The following is a 15,000-nucleotide window of genomic DNA, read 5'->3' as shown; positions in this document are numbered from 1 at the left end:
TCTTGTTCCTTAAGGAGTAGAAATATAATTGACATTTATCCTTGCTAAACCTTTATTATTATTTCTTGTTAATATGCCGATGTCCCAATTTTGTTCCAAATTGTTGACGGAATCGTGTGAATGTGTGTGGGGTCATTTAGAATAGTTTAAAGGTCATGGTTTTAAATGTCGAGTGGTTAATACTGCTAAAGGAGCTAGCGAGTAGACATTTTGCAGTGTTATCTTTTTTTTTTTTTTTTCTTTTTTTTTTCTTTTTTTTTTTTTGTCAATGTCTCACGAGGGAAGATGATCAGGCAGAAATGATTAAGGTAATGTGTGGAGTTATGATAGGTATCGTTAAGCGTGGGCTGTATGAATTGATAAGATACAAACTTTATATCTTGTGTAATCGAAATTATCTTGATTCATTGCCTTCTAGAAAGTATATTAATTAAAAAAAATCTCTTTATTTTCCTTTTGAGAAGCGGATGTTTTTATTTTTAGTTAAGCGTGATTGTTTTAAGCTAATCCTATCACTGGGAGTGGTTAAGGATATGCATGTAGGATATTTCATATATAATTAGATTTGAAGTGATGACATCAGTGGATATATGTTAATGAGTTTAAACCCTATACCAAAAGGATAAGAAATCTACAAGGTATAATAGAATGATTGCCTTGAACAGTTCAAATTTCGTTTCTGTATACGGGCATAACTTTCGTGTTTTTATATTCTGTGGGCCTCTTATTCATTGGAACTATCGTTTCTATTGAGATTTATGAAAATGAGAAATTATGAAAGGAAATTAGGTAGAGGAAATAAATAGAAGAGAAGAGCTGGACAATGATCCTTGATATTTTTTATGGCTGTAGAACTGGCGTTAAGTCTCGCAGTGCTAATTTTCCGTTCTTTGAAAACAGTCACAGCATGTTTAAATCTTCAAGGAAGCTGCTTCAAACTTTCTGTTGGGATGTTGAATTTTGTGAAATTCCATAATGTTAAACTTAACAAACTTTATTTATTTGGTTCTCTTTGTTTCTCCCTTGCACAGCCACCTGACGCAGTCGACGACGTGGGAAGATCCTCGTAAGACCTTGTTGAAGCAACGGCAGCGTCAGCAGGCACAACAGCATCCGCCCCCGGCTCCTCCAGGGCCCCATGTGGCGGTGTCACAGGCACAGACAGCTCCTACTGTCCCCCAGCCACCCCCCGCCCCCACAAGCAGGATCCAATCAAGCGACGGTGCCAGGGCTCGTCAACGGCAACCTGGGACCCTTGCCTGACGGGTGGGAACAAGCTGTGACTCCTGAGGGCGAAAGTGTACTTCATCAATCATGAAGACAAGTCAACCTCGTGGTTTGACCCTAGGCTACGTGAGTATAAATTCTGGCAGGTTACCTTTCCTCTTTAAATGATCTACAGAAGTTCTTTTTAATCTGCAAGTTAATCTTTCAAGGTAACGAATGCCCAAGGGTAGATATTATCTAGAAACAAAAAAGTGTTGATTTTTATATTTCAATTGATCAGTACCAATCAACTATGATATATACCAGTCTTATCTTGTCGAACCAAGTAACTGTTTAGTAATACGGCGTTTCATCTATTTGTTCACCAGTACACAAATTGTCGTGTTTCCTTCAGGTCGAGAAAGAATATCTCTCTCTCTCTCTCTCTCTCTCTCTCTCTCTCTCTCTCTCTCTCGTGTTAGGACTTTAATGTTTCTTGCTTTTAACAGAATGTATTCTCGTCAAAATTGGCCTAAGTTACTCGGTAACAGGTATTTTTTTCATGGAGGGTTGTCAGTACGGGCTTTCTAATGTAGTAATTTATTAAAATCCTTTTTTTATTTGTGTCAGTATCATTTATAGATCATGCATTTATATATATATATATATATATATATATATTTATATAGATAGATAGATAGATAGATACATACATATACACATACATCTTTCCTATTACGCTGAACAAACTTATGACTACTTGGTCTCTCCCTGTTCCTTGGGAGAGGGATTAGCCATACCTTAGTGAGAGGGGGTTATCCCAAGAGGTACACTAGGAAACCACAATCTTCACAAATTGTCCAACTGCCATTTTGTAGTTGGGAAAGGGTGTGGGATGGAAGAGCTGAATGTATGTGCTTGTGGATGCATATATATAAAAATGTTTAGCACTTTTTTTTGACGAGTCACTTAACTGTGTGTGTGTGTGTGTATATATATATATATATATATAATTATATACTAATATATATATATATATATATATATAAAATAAATCTCGTAATGTCAAGTCTCGTAGTTTCAAGATTTTAGGTTTTTATACAATTGCAATTAAAAAATAACATTTTGAATACAGTACTTCCTTTTGAAGAATTTCATCCTATTAATAAATGCAATCACGCTGAAATTTGTGAAAGAGAAAACCGCGTGTTTGTGTATGTGTGTGGGTCTCAGATGATCAAGGCCGTATAGGAAAAATTAAGATGACAGTCTTAAAGATATTAGTGTGGTTATTGCCATTCGTAATTAGAGGATTGCTATGCATGGCTGCGCACCTTTTGTTTGGAGCTTATTATTGTCATCATCATTATTAAATATATTAAGTTTCTACGGAAATTAGGTTATAATTTTTTAATTACTTATATATTTTAGAATTACTAAGTTTATCTATTTTACTTTTAGTTCCTCCATTATAATTTCTATCACTGTTAAGTTAATTTCTTAATTACTATACGAGATCTCTTTGGCTTATAATATTTTTGCTAAATTTCATGAAGAGTAATAAATTTGAGATATAGCATAATTTAAAAAAATATTTAATCACTCACCTTTTGATACACATTATTTTTTAAAATTATCTTTAATGAATTGAAAGTATAAATTTTCGAATTACAGATATTGAGTAATTATCAACCGTTAAACAGAGAGAGAGAGAGAGAGAGAGAGAGAGAGAGAGAGCTTGCCTATGTCATGTGCAATGAAGAACGGCAGTCATTCTGGAGTTTGCTTAACGATCTCGGAATTTGTATGGTATCTTAGTTGCACTAGTCTTATTGCTAATATTAGGTAGTTGAAAAATATCACATATTTGTTTGAAAGGACAATATTAAGTCCTTTTACATAAGTTTATTTTTTCGGGATAAAATTGGCTTTTCTGTCTCCTTTTCTACCTCGGCTGCTACCCACCACAGTTGACTATCATCGGGTAATTATTTCACTTTCCGGCAAAATAGGGAATATTTACCACAATTTCACCTCAATTTCTCTTGATAGTATCGTTAGATTTCTTTCACTGCTCTAAAGATTAAAAACCTTATATGTTGTTTTTGGCAAAGAGTGTATACAATATAGCAAATGAAAATATCTATGTCAAGGTCATCTTTAAAGAAAAAATAGGTGTCTTGTTATGACATGGATAAAATGACGATTCAGTGCCCCTGCTGCCTCCGGATTTGGTTTGGGTTCCAAGGTTCTCTCTCTCTCTCTCTCTCTCTCTCTCTCTCTCTCTCTCTGACGCTAGTTTATGATGCTGAATAAAAAAAAAAAATCAATTCTATTACGCTGATCTCCTTGATGCTTCTTTTCTTTATTTAAATTCATATTTTTTTGTCTTTATAGCCTAATGTTATTCATGGGATTTGTATTTTATTTCAAGGGTTTATTGTAATTATTCATATCGGAGTTTTGTCACATACTCAATCTTATCAATTTTGTGTAAGCACTCCGTAAATAAGAAATGAATGAGCCATCGGTAGATGTTGAATGTGTATAATTTGAAGTGCAAAAGAAAGCAGGTTTCTGTAATCAATCACGAAAACAGTCGCTGATGTCTCCCCCCCCCCCCTCTTCGCCACTACCCCAAGTTTCATGCCACCCAGTACCTGATGCCACCCCAATCCCTTAATTTTGGCGCGGGACCTTCCTCCTCTTGGCAAAGCCTGCCGCAATCATGGCGCCAAACTCAGGTGTGCGCCAAAACCCTCAATGCGAAGCTTACTAGGTATCGTATGGCATAAGGGTCGATTTTCCCTACGTCGCCAATAGTGGATCGACTGTTTTGAAACAAGATCTGACGCGCTCGCCAAAATCTGGAGATAATTAGTGACTCCAAGGTTGATTTTTCACCTCAGGGCCAGGAGATAGGCAGACTGGGTATCTGAGTTGTTTTTTCTGGTGTCTGTGGCTATTTTCCCTATCAGCGTATCTTTCTAACACCAAACCAAAATGGATTCTATTAATTTCCCAATGGAGTGCTCTATTGCGAGAGACCCTTTGAAGCACCAGAAACCACGATAGAAGTAAAAAAAAAAAAAATCTTGAATGAGGTTTATGAATTTTATTAGCCTAGCTTCAAGGGTTTCTGATAAACTTGGCATATGTATTTACACTTAAGCCTGTCTTTTTTTCTAATACGGAAAGAAAAATAATGTTTTAGATTGAATTTCCAAAGAAGTAATTGTTTGAAATCGGTGATTATTAAGAGAAACTTATGAAGGTGAATAAAGCTACTGGGGTTTTTATTCTTTTACTGGTGTTTCGTTTTGTATTTTCTTCAGGAAAGAAACACGATGAAAAAAAAAAATTATATATTTAGGAAAATGTAATTGTCCACTGCTTTTCATATGTTTTTTTTTCCTTTATTCTAGTGGCTTTATTTGCCTCCACCATATCCTCCATATTTAGTATTTTATTTAACCCTTCTTTTACCCTTTTTTGTAAAACTCAGTCTTATCTTACTCAACCTAGTATTCAAATTCATTCTTTCTTAGTTCCACTTTATATTAAACTCTATTTTTCCCTGCTTCGTATGTAACTCATTCTTCATCCATTTTGTTTGTAACTATTTTTATTCATCCATCCCTGTTTTCATATTTATTTTTCCTAAGGCCACTAATATTTTACTTTTTTTTTTTCCCTAACCCCCTCCCCCCTTCCCCCTTCCTTGTATTCCTCTTTAAATCTTTCTTATTCCTCCCTGTCTACAACTCTTACTCTTCCCAATGTGTCTGGTATAAACTGCTCCTATCTCTTTATGCTACCTCCCCTTATAAACAGCCTCTTCCCTTTCTTTCCTTACCCATTCGATGCCGCTCTCTCCCTTGCCTCTTCCCTGAAATCAAACCCGCACTTGTTACTCCCTGTTATTTCAGACTTTTTCTCTCGTGTGTCGTTTCCTTCCTTTTCTTTGAACACTGAACAACTGTTGCTATCCCCTTCACTATTTTTCTCTGCCAACTTGGATCTCCCTTTGCGTAGTATTAAGGAAGGGCTAGCCTTCCTGCTACTGTCTGATGAGTCATTCCCTATTACCCAGCTGGTTCCCCTCTCTCTCTCTCTCTCTCTCTCTCTCTCTCTCTCTCTCTCTCGTCTGTGTGTGTGTGTGCTTTCACCAAAATAGCAATGGTATTTACAAGATAACTGTTATTGAGAGCATCAAACTATTGATAGTAATGATAAGAATAATAAAGTTTATGATAATAAGAGCAAGAGTGACACATAAGATTATGTTTGATATCTCAACTGATATGGAAAATCATTGTATCTAACTTATCATGAGAATTGAATAAAAGAAATATATTGATATACGACTGGAAAACTTGATACCAATATATATATATATATATATATATATACATATATATATATATATATATATGTGTGTGTGTGTGTGTGTAATATATATGTATATATATGTGTGTGTATGTATGTATATGACTAATAAACTTTTAGATTTTAATTGTTGTAATGCTTTTAATCGTTCATCAAAATATTTTGATTGTCTGAACTATCTGTACAGGCTTTGTTAGATGTATTATTATTATTATTATTATTATTATTATTATTATTATTATTGTAAAGCTTTTAAGGATGGGAAGCCTAGTACATAATTTCCCTGTTTATACTAACAAAAACATTAGAAAGTAAATCATTTCTCCTTGCAAAGTAATTGATAGCAATTGCATCAAAATTTTTGCCTTTTAATGCGCATTTAATTGAATAAGTGAATCGCGTAAATTGTGTTTAGGACATAATTCTTATTCTTCGTATCTTATGTAAGGGTGTTGGAGGAGAGCAAAAGACAATGAAGGGCGTGAGAAGCAGCGGAAGAGGAGGGCGAAGGGACTCTGACCTCTTCTTGTTTGGGTGTCTGGGAATTGAGAGGGGAACTGACTATTTTTGACCATCAGAAAAGTACTCTCTCTCTCTCTCTCTCTCTCTCTCTCTCTCACAGGCGTTGATGAGACAGTGAAAAAAAAACTTGCTCATCCAAGTATCTTGGTAGTCAGTCTCTCTCTCTCTCTCTCTCTCTCTCTCTGTCGCTGTATATAGCAGCCGCTCCTTTGTTGCATAGAGCACATCTATACTGTCAGTTAATTATTAATAGGAACGTGAACTTCATACTGGCAAATAAAGAGCATATATCGTTGTTTTCGTAAGTTTCTGATGTTGTTGACATTTATTTTGTGTTGTGTTTGCCGGTTGTTGTGGCACTGACAGATGCATCGGTTTTATTTCGGTCGCGTCACTTGTAATGATCTCTGGCTCGGTTCATGCTGCTGTTCTGTTTGGTTTGCAGCGACGTTTGTGCATTTTGGAGGACAAAAGTATCATAAAGAAAATGCTTTCTAATAGCCTGGCGTATGTGATCTTAATAGTATTCCCGTTTCACTGTCTGATAATTACCCTATTTCTGAATCTAATTGTAACGGGTGTTTTATCACTTGTACCTAACCATAAATTTTAGTCATTTAAAGTCATTTTGATGCAACAGGAGGGTTTTAAGTTAATTTCAAATATTGGATGTTTTATTTTCCATAGGCTGTTTGATTAAGTTATTGTAGTTTAACGGGAAACGTAACCAGTGGGAACAAAAAAAAAGTGTGTGTGCTTGTGTTTAGTAGGTGATTTTAAAGATCACACGAGTTGCATGTGGATATTAATTTCAACATATTGGGCCTTAATGAAAATTATATCATTTTCATGGTTGCATTTCTGTTTATAAGTTATTTATTTATATATTTGAGGAAATTTATCGTCATTTCGAAAAAAAAAAAAGTATCTTCAGTTGAAACCTTAGTGTGCTTTACATCAGAAGGAAGCACCTGAACACAGGTAAAACGAATCGGCCAGTTAATGGGAAGGGTGACGAGACCATCCCGGGGGTGGGGGCACGGAGGGGAGTGTCTTCGGGAGTTACTGTAGTAGTAGAAAGGGTGAATGCATTGAGTACCATTTCCTGTATCTCGCACCACGGCTACAGGCTACTCAGTTGTCATCTAACATATATAATATTGTGTAAGGATATGAAATTTATGTATGTATAATATATTATATATATTTGGTAAGTCTGTATTACATTTATCCGTATTTAACCTCATTTACTTAGATTTATTTTGACGTTATTAAGTTTAACGTCTTTTGGGATACTATGTATCTTTAGTCTAGACATATACTTAGGAGGGCTACAGTTAAATCTATTCACGTGGATTATCTTGAACTGTTAAGGGTCTTCCTCCTACATGCATTTCAGACCTTTAAGGCTATTACCTATGACTGTATTTTCTTGACTTTGTTGTCTCTTGCAAGGCTTTTCCAGACATGACTACAAGCAGAAGAGCATGCACTGTAGGGAAAACGTGCGCATATTTTAGTATTATATTTTGACTTTTAAGTGTTGTCGATATATCTATGGTTCATGAAATGCATACTATATTTTTTTTTCTGCTCGAGTATTGTCATTTTAGACTAGTGAAACGTAAATGGTTAACAAGTTGTTGTTATTAAATACTTAACATTGTCTTTCCAAATTGAGTTTTTTGGGTGTAACAAATACACTTGCCTTTTATGTTACTGGCTGGCAATTTCTTCAGGTGAGAGATTCCCTTCCATTTGTTTTAGATTTCAGCGATCTTGTAGATTTTACTCTATAAAGTATAAATCATTTTGATAACCTTTGATGTTTGGACAAGGTATGCAAGAATATTAATTGCGTATAACTAAATCGAATTTGAAATTTGTGCGGCCTGAAATGTAATGAATAGTTTAGTTTTAAAATATATTTCATCGCTTCGTTCGTGGTCAGGCAAAGCTTGGGGGTTTTTGAGATTGGTATACTCGCGGTCTGACTGCTAGAAAATGACAAATAGTTCTGACTTATATGCAGTACAATCGTTAAAGCATCTCAAATCTGGAATTGTGATCAGCATGTGGTTGGGAGCGACACCACACGTGAAGACTATTTAGATTTGACAAAGATGGACGAGGAATCAATATTGATGTCAAATGGTAACTTCTTTACACGAATTTCGAATCTAATAGTAATTTAATGTAATCAATACCATGATTAGTGGATGTGTAATCAGGTTAAAATGTGGTAAACTCGGAATAATTATAGAAATCAAAACTCGCTAGTTGAGACAGAAATATGAAAAATTTGGAGAAAGTGGGATAGAAATGTAAACTCTTAATTATTGGAATGGAAGTATTGACTCCATAATGTTAGTTGATGTGATAAATTCAATGGAACTTTTCAGCATGTATTGTGAGGGATGGTGATTACATTTCCCAAGGTCAAATATAAATTTTATGGGTAAAATTTTCCTTGTCTATCATTCTTCTCTTAATTGAAGAACTTTGAAACGGACAATTATTTTTAATTTTATCGGGTAGAAATACGATAAACTCGACAAACCAGTTGGCTTGCATGAATGCCTCTAAGCGAATTTGTAATGATCTGAAGGCAGTCTTGTTGTGTCCGCTATGGCATGTGGAGGCTGATGTGTCATGATCGGATGTTGCCAGAAGTGGAATGTCCAGCAGGAATAAATCCTGTGTCCGTGTAAGAGTGGATGAGGGAGCTGTGAGGGGTGGGAGGGCTGCAGGTGGGCGTGAGAAAGGCTGAAGAGGATGGGTGCAAAGGTGACCTGCGTGTGCTCAGGTAATGCTTTTGTCCTGGCTTGTTTGAGACATTAAAGTTTTCATCGGATTTTTTTTCCAATTTTATGGTAGTTTTAATAGGTCAACTAAAATTTTATGTAGTGTTTTTAACTGGATGGTGACCTTCAAGATTTTTATTGGTTTTATCCGATGACAGCGTTTGAAAGATTTACTTTTTCAATGGCAACGTCGTGCATGAATGCATCAAGTCACGGTATTGTATGGTTTGGTCATTGCCGGTTTTAAACATGACCTAAGTTTGCGTTTTTTTTTTATGATTTGTTCTTTTCTCTGTACTTTTTGGTCTCGAATGCTGTCATTGGTATTTTAATGTGTATTTATCAGATCGATAGCCTATACATGTTTGTATCTTGGTATTCGTTTGGGAATTTCTTGCGTTCGAAACAGAATTTTTCCGAAATTAAAATTTTAGGGAGTCATTTATATGATTGGTTTGGTTCTTTCTAATGCGTATGATTGCTAAAACTGAAAAGAATGGATTTACAAATTTATTAGCCATTGAAGAGGGTAAGGGTGCGTTAGGTTTATAAAATGCCATGAAAAGCAGTCATCCTAATAGATTATTGTCATTAGCATTACGAGCCACACTACAAGAAGTTAGAACTTCTATAGTTCCACCTATTGAACCCCTAGGTTATAAATATCATTCAACAATTTGGTGACTGCTGGAGTGAAACTTAAATACGGTGTAGTAGCAAAGGCGATTACAAGATGTAAGAATTATCTGCATACCTGGAACTACGTACATAATAGGACAGTCTGAGGATATCTGAATGTAAAGGATAATCAGGTATATGGAAAATTGTAAAAAGAACTAACTGAGCGATGGCGTCATAGATTAATATCCAGGTCAGGGATAGGGAATATGATGGATTAGATATTTTTTCCAACAAATTGTAGAATGAAAGAACATGCTGCTTAATCTTAATTACTGGAGGATCATCCTTGTCTTTTTATAACACTAGGGGAATTTATGTATACTTGCTCTAATCTATTACAAAATGTGAGGGTCACTTTGGATTTGCCTACAGCCTGATTCAGAAGCAAAGTCAAAAGCTCTATGCCATGGCGATCAGTTGGAGAAACATTGAAATCACCAAGCACAAAAGAGGTTTTTTATACCATCTTGTATTGCGGTCATAGTGGTGAGAAGATTATCTGATGTAAAATCATCCAAGTCTGGATTACGATAGATGGAACACAAATAAAAGGTGTAATGCCGGCTACAAACCATTATGACCTGAATCTCATCACATCCATATCCATAACTGGACTTGCCAGAAGCAGGGTGGGGTACTCATTCCTAATATACACTGCCAATCCCCATGCCTTAGGAATGGAATCGCCACTGAAGATTATTTGTTCCTTAAAACTTAGAATAAGCAACTAAACATCATGTATCACACTGGAAGCAACTGTAAGGTCTCTGATCTTTCAATACACTAGACTAAGGTAGCTCAGTATGGGATCCACTGGTCCAGGATTTTGCCATCTCCAGCAGAGTTTGAAATGAAAACTATAAAATTGTCTCATGATACTTAAAACCAAACTTAACAAAAAACATTTGTACAACTATATACAGAGAAAAATACAAGTGCAACCCATAGACTAAGATAAAATGTCTGATAAAATTGGTAAACATGGCAGAACCGACACACCATGCAAGGCTTAGTAAACTTCACGATAACCATTTCAACAGAAGGGTGGCTCCGAAAATGACTGATATAGAAGAAGATTAAGAAAATGATAGAAGGAATTCATCCTTGGCTCTGCTATTGAACCAGAAGAAAAATCCAATAGAATACTGTTCTTGTGTGCACTCTCAAACGAGAGAACTCTTAACTCGCGACAGGGAAGACCTTAGTATAGTGGCTATGGTACTGTGTGTGAATCTTTTCTCATATATCACCATCACCATGATCTTCTACGCCTATTGACGCAAAGGACACACACATAGGGCTATATATATTTGTGTGTATATATATATATATATATATATATATAAGCATCAGCAGCAGTTACTAGTTCACTGCAGAACAAAGGACTCAGGCGTGTGCTTCCACTTGGGAAACACTTACTGTCTGTCTTCTTACGCCTATTGAGGCAAAGGGGCCTCGGTTGGATTTCTCTAGTCGTCTCTATCTTGAGCCTTTAATTCAATACTTCTCCATTCATCATCTCCTACTTCTTGTTTCATTGTCCTCAGCCATGTAGGCCTAGGTCGTTCAGCTCTTCTAGTGCCTTGTGGAGCCCAGCTGAACGTTTGGTGAACTAATCTCTCTTGGGGAGTGCGAAGAGCATGCCTAAACCATCTCCATCTACCCCTCTTCATGATCTCATCCACAGATGGCACTTGAGTAATCTCCCTTATAAGTTTCATTCCTAATCCTGTCCTGCCATTTAACTCCCAATATCCTTCTGAGGGCTTTGTTCTCAAATCTGCTAAATCTATTGGAGATTGTTTCATTGTCATACCATGACTCATGTCCATAGAGTAATACCGATCTCGCTAAACTGATGTATAGTCTGATTTTTATACGTAATTTCAGGCGATTTGATTTCCAAATTTTACTTAACCCAGCCATTGTCTGATTTGTTTTTTTTTTTTCAATCTTTCACTAAACTAATTCTAAAGACCCTTTATCGGAGACCAGTTCCTAAATACTTAAATGATCATATCTCATTAATCTTTTCTCCTTCCAATGGTATTTCATCTTCCATTGCATAATCCGTTCTAATCATCACCGTCTTTCTTCTATTTATCTTCAGCCCAACCTGGTGTGATATTTCGTGCATTCTGGTAAGCAAGCATTGTAAATCCTGTGGTGTTCTGCTAACAAGGATAGCATCATCTAGATCTGCTTAATTCCTATCACCAATCCAGTATAATCCTCTTCCATAACTTTGTTGTCTGCATTTTCATTGAACATTATTTTTGCTTTACTCATTAATTTTCAGTCCTACATTTCCACTTTCTCTTTTCAAATCGTCTATCATCTTTTGTAATTCCTCTCATGATTCACTAAACGCAAGTGTCATCTGCCAATCTTAAGTTGTTGAGGTATTCCTCATTAATATTAAATCCTACATTTTCCCAATCTGAATTCTTAAAAACTTCTAGGCATGCTGTGAATAACTTAGGAGAGATGGGTTCTCCCTGTCTAAATCCTTTCTCAGTCGGAAGTTTTTCAGTCTTTGTTGTTTTAGGATTGCTGTACTACCTGTTTATATATAATATATATACTGTATATTTATAATATATATATATATATATATATATATATATAAGAGAGAGAGAGAGAGAGAGAGAGAGAGAGAGAGAGAGATTTCAGCAATAAAAAGTTCAGTTGAGTGGGGTTGGCATCATAGAAATAAAAAGTCATAGTGTCGTTCCCCCTTTGATTACCGAATTGTGAGCGAAACCCGTCCCGTAAACAATTCCACAAATTATAACTTCATGAGCAGTTCGTCGAATCCACCTACTAACATTGGGCAACTTGTTAGATTTTTTTTCTATTCTAGTCTTGTGATAAATTGATAATTTGGTATTGTTATCTATTATGATAGAAAACCCAACATGTTTGGCTTATTCTTAAACCCTCGTGCTGCTTGATAGACCAGTTACAAGACACCGGGAGGCATTAGCATCGCAAAAGATGAAAATACTCGCTCTCTCCATTTACAATTTTAAAGGTTGGTAGTATCGTGATAAATTGCTTCATTTTTTTTATTTCAAAGTCATCCTCACTAAACTTTGCTAAATGTTGAAAGATTGTTATCGGTATTATATGTAAAGATTTAGTGATTACCCTAGTGAATTGTCCTTTATTGTTTTAAGAACATTTCTGGATCTACATTGATTTTTGTGTGTTTGGTATGTTGAGAATATCACAACAGCCATACTTCTTGGGTTAGCTGTTCAGTATGACAGCTCTGAACTCTTTCAGTGTACAAAGAATCGTTGTATTATTCTCTCTCTCTCTCTCTCTCTCTCTCTCTCTCTCTCTATATATATATATATATATAGTGTATCTGTGTGTATTCCATACCAGTGGTATTTTTTAGCATTTGAGATGATGTGGAACTGAGAAAAGAGGTTAAAAGTGATGGGAAAAAAAATTTGATTTTGTTGTGGAATGGCAAGTGGCTCTGATGGGGACATTGTGGGTGGAAGATTGAAAGTGGGTGGTGTGGTTTTGGTAAGGTGGATGGATAGTGGTTGTGATGGGTAGGTGGAGAAGGTTTATGTGATGGAGGAGGGTGGTAGTGGTAGTGTGTCTACGAGCGTGGGAGTATAACCGGGGGATACGCACAGCCTTGAAGATCCTGTCACAGGACACACTTGTGCACGCACGCACGCGCGCGCACACACTCACACACAGTCACTTACATAGGACCTTGCAAGGTCGCTTCAGCCAGTGTCTTGGAACGTATATGTCTTATTTTCAATTTTGCTATGTTGCTCTTCCCTGTGATAGATGTCCGTGAAAGGCTTGTGAGTATAAACTCAAAAGAAAAACAATTTAATCAAAATTGACTCATTGCGTCTGGTATATATGAATAACAGTGGATTCATTTTGAAGTCATTTTCAGTCTTGTTTTGATACACATTTCAGCTGAATAAGCACAATATCATCAATAATTTGACTCATCCCCCATTCCTTTGTATTTTCTCATTAAAATAAGCTTTTCCTTTATTCCAGTCTGAATGTAATCAGAGCAATCTGTTGATCTTTATATACACATATTATATAATTGTGTATACACAGTATGTATATATATATATATATATATGATATATGATGTAAGAGGCTATTTAGGTATAAGTATCTCTGAGCATCATGTCTTGCTTCATCCAGGTTTTTTTCCTTTGCTGTTGTCTGCTGGACAAACAGGGACATGGTGAAGTTGCAGTGGCGCCTAGAAGTGTTCCTATTAAGATTTATTGTTGGAGTGGTTGATAAGTGTGGTTAGTAGATGGTGGTGATAGTTGTGCTGGTGGTGTGGCGGTGGTGGTCTTAGTAGTAGTAGCAATTGTGATTCTTAATATTGTAATGTCGGTTCTATTGGTTCGTGGTTGTTTATAACATGATGATGATGGTCGCTGGCACTTAGCTGTCGGGTGTCCGTGACTTTCTTTGGTGTTGGTGCCCATGATGGTATAATGTTTCTCTTTGCACACTGTAAACAACTCTCTCTCTCTCTCTCTCTCTCTCTCTCTCTCTCTCTCTGTGCTTTTCAAGGAAGCCTTGGGACTTATTTGAACGTTCTACGAAAACTTTGTAATTATAACCATTAAATCCCTTTTTCCCTGTTGTGATTTGATGGGCTGATCAAAAACAAGGTCATGCTGTTGTAGGGCCTTGGAAGAAACGACTACAAAGTACCAGGGAGTTTCTTGATGTTTCCAAACTTAATCCTTAGTTTTTATTTATATTTGTGTTTAATTTTTTTAACCCTACTCCCCTTCCCTTTTTTTTCAAGTGGATGTTGGAACTCCCACAATCACTTCTTAGTAATGGAGATTCATTATCTCCTATTTTTTCATCTTATTGAATGTAGTTTCTTTGCCTCAGAACTACTATGGTTCTCGTGCTTGGTTTGCAAAGTTTGCGTTTTTAAAAAGTAATTTACTTCGTTGTATTGACGAAGTAAATAATTTATTATAAAATCTCTTGTCATGAGAAAATCTAAAATATCTCTCTCTCTCTCTCTCTCTCTCTCTCTCTCTCTCTCTATATATATATATATATATATAGAGAGAGAGAGAGAGAGAGAGAGATTTTAGATTTTCTCATGACAAGAGATTTTTTAATAAATTATTTACCTTGTCAATACAACGAAGTAAATTACTTTTTGAAAACACAACCTTTGCAAACCAAACACGAGAACCCTAGCAGTTCTGAGGCATATATATATATATATATATATATAATCTCAATTGTTTTATATAATTTACTTAGTACATGTTACTGGTTCATGTGTCATTAACTTGAATATTGTTTTCAAAACAATGCCAAAAGTTACTCTCACTCTAAGATCTAAGCAGTTAATTAG

General features: G+C 35.8%; 1 pseudogene; it reads left to right on the top strand.

Annotated features, from left to right (window-relative positions):
- The window catches only part of LOC137656448 (transcriptional coactivator YAP1-like), a 105,488-nt pseudogene that overhangs the window by 45,353 nt on the left and 45,135 nt on the right, over positions 1-15,000 (top strand).

Source organism: Palaemon carinicauda, chromosome 1 (genome assembly GCF_036898095.1).
Source record: "Palaemon carinicauda isolate YSFRI2023 chromosome 1, ASM3689809v2, whole genome shotgun sequence".
NCBI lineage: Eukaryota > Metazoa > Arthropoda > Malacostraca > Decapoda > Palaemonidae > Palaemon > Palaemon carinicauda.
Note: the sequence above shows the minus strand (reverse complement) of the source record. Positions and strands in the feature narration are given on the sequence as shown.